Source organism: Perissodus microlepis, chromosome 23 (assembly GCF_051167445.1).
Source record: "Perissodus microlepis isolate ML-2025 ecotype Zambia chromosome 23, ASM5116744v1, whole genome shotgun sequence".
Lineage (NCBI taxonomy): Eukaryota > Metazoa > Chordata > Actinopteri > Cichliformes > Cichlidae > Perissodus > Perissodus microlepis.
In genome coordinates, this window is record NC_140482.1 from 1,643,337 (window position 1) to 1,646,152 (window position 2,816).

Sequence of the window (2,816 nt, forward strand, 5' to 3'; positions counted from 1 at the left end):
AATTATAATCTGAAAACAAAAAGAACATGCATATTCTCTGTCATATGGACCCGCATGAATAAACTTAATCCTTTATCATCTGCAACCGAAAATAGTCGTGGATGATTACTATACCTTTCTAATGTGACGTTGTTGTCCCTGGCTCTCTTTCTCTCTCTCTCCCTCTGGCTCTGTTCCTGTGCTACTGAGTGTAACTACCGCCCCTCCCCCCTCTGCCCAGTGTAAAGCACAAGGCTCGCGTGCAGAGTGAAGCGGAAAAAAGTGCGAGAGAGAGGGTGAGAGAAAGAAAAAAAAAAAAAAACACATGACGGCTCGCGATAAGGAGCCGGCTCGCGTTGTTCACGTCAAAGAGCCGGCTCTAAGAGCCATTTCGTTCACGAACGACCCATCACTAGTATCTACCATGACCCAGTGTTATCGCCTTCAGTTTTGCCGCAGACCTCCCCTGACTTCCACTCCAACCTTCACCTCCGTGGCCGACCCGGGTCAGGGCCGGGTGCTGCGGGAGGAACTGGCGTCCCTTCTATCGAAGGGCGCCATACGGGAGGTGGACGCCAGGGACCGCCGGGTGGGGTTCTTCTCCCGTTACTTTTGGTCCCAAAGCGGGATGGGGGTCTCCGTCCCATTCTGGACCTCAATCGCTATCTCCGGCCCCTGAAGTGCAAGATGCCCAGGGTCCCCAGGGTGCGTCAGGCCATCACTGCGGGGGACTGGTTTGCCACCATCGACCTGAAGGACGCCTACTTCCAGATCCCTATCTGGCAGGGTCACTGGCGGTTCCTCAGGTTTGGGTTCAAGGGGCGGATCTTCGAGTTCCGCGTCCTCCCCTTTGGCATTTCCCTGGCGCCCCGAACCTTTACCAGGTGCATGGATGCCGCCCTTGCTCCTATGAGGCTGCGGGGCGTCAGGGTTCTCAATTATTTGGACGACTGGCTGATCTGCGCTTCCTCGGAAGAGCAGTGTCGCAGCCATGTTGCCCTGTTGGTCTCGCATATTCAGGCTCTGGGACTCCGCCTGAATCTCAAGAAGTCCAGGTTGGAGCCGTCCCAAACCACCACCTTTCTGGGCATGTCCCTGGACTCCGTCAAGGCCTTGGTCTCCCTGACGGCAGATCGCCGGAGGGTCCTCGGGGCGTGCCTGGCCTCCTTCAGCCTCCACTCTCGGGTGCGCTGGGGACTGTGTCTCCGCCTCATGGGCCTGATGGCTGCTACAGTGCAGGTGGTCCCATTGGCTCTCCTGCACATGAGACCGGTTCAGCGTTGCCTGCTGTCTCTCGGCCTCTGCCCGCAGCGGTCACACCTGTCCACCGTGCTGGTTTCCCGGGGCCTGGCCCAGGCCCTGCGGTGGTGGAGGGACCCTGTCAATCTCCGACAGGGTCAGGCTATGGGTCCTGTGACTCGCCGGCTGGTGGTCTTCTCAGACGCCTCTCCAGTCGGCTGGGGGGCGGTCCACGAAGGTTGCGGGGTCAGCGGCCGCTGGTCGGGCCCATGGTTGTCCCGACACATCAATGTCCTGGAGTTGCGAGCCGCGTTCCTGGCACTTCAGCTTTTTTCGCCTCGGCTGCGGGGGTTTCACGTTATTGTCCAGACGGACAGCACCGTGGCGGCTGCCTATATCAACCGCCAGGGCGGGTTGGGCTCTCCTCCCCTCTGCAATATGGCCACCAGACTGTGGTTGTGGGCCCACCCCAGGTTTCTCTCCCTCCGGGCGGTCCACGTGCCTGGACCCCTGAACTCGGCAGCGGACGTGCTGTCCAGGGGGGGCCCATGCCCTGGGGAGTGGCAACTCCACCCGCAGGTGGTGGTCGGGATTTGGCGCCGGTTTGGCAGGGCGGCGGTCGACCTCTTTGCCTCAAGAGCTTCGACCCACTGCCCCCTGTTCTTTTCCCTGAAGGCCGACGATCCCCCCCTGGGCTGGGATGCCCTGGCACACCCCTGGCCCCGGGTCCTCCGGTACGCCTTCCCTCCCTTCTCCCTCCTTCTCTCGGTCCTCTGTCGAGTTCAGACCGAGGAGATGTAGCTCATTCTGGTGGCCCCGCTATGGCCTCACATGCCCTGGTTTTCGGCCATTCCACCCCTCCTGGACGACGTGCCCTGGCCGCTCCCGATTCGGAGGGACCTCCTGTCACAGGCCGAGGGGGCTCTGTTCCATCCTTTCCCGGCAGGGCTGCGGCTGACTGCCTGGCGCCTGAGAGGGAGGGGCTCGGCGCCTTAGGCCTCCCTGCCTCGGTCATTGACACCATGCAGGAGTCTCGGGCGCCTTCCACCAGGGCTGCTTACCGCTACCACTGGGGACTGTTCGCCGCCTGGTGCGTGGCCCACGGACAGGACCCCCATGGCGCGACGGTGGACGCCATCCTGAGCTTCCTGCAGTCCCAGCTGGAGGCTGGCAGGGCCGCCGCCACATTGCGTGGCCTGGTGGCTGCCATTAAGGCTGTTCGCCTCGGTCGCTCAGCCATTAGTGACGCCGATGCCGTCTTGATTTCCCGATTCCTGAGAGGCGCCCGTCGCCTCATGGCTCGTGCGCCGGGGTCCGCGGTCCCCCCCTGGGATCTGGACCTGGTCCTTGGTGCCCTTGTGCACCCTCCCTTCGAACCTCTGCACGAAGCGGGGTTGAAGTGGCTGTCGCTCAAGACCGCTTTTCTCCTCGCTATTACGTCAGCTAGACGAATCGGCGAGCTGCAGGCCCTGTCGGTCCATCGTGACTGTTGCAGATGGCTACCGGACGGTCAAGGGGTGGTCCTTCGGCCTAACCCCGCCTTCCTGCCAAAGTCCCTCTCCGATTTTCACCTCTCCCAGTCGGTTGAGCTGCGGTCA

The 2,816-nt window shown here is 61.8% G+C and overlaps 1 pseudogene; it reads left to right on the forward strand.

Moving 5' to 3' along the window:
- The first annotated feature begins 403 nt into the window (after positions 1 to 403).
- Positions 404 to 2,219, forward strand: LOC146360705 (uncharacterized; annotated as a pseudogene).
- Positions 2,220 to 2,816: the final 597 nt, after the last annotated feature.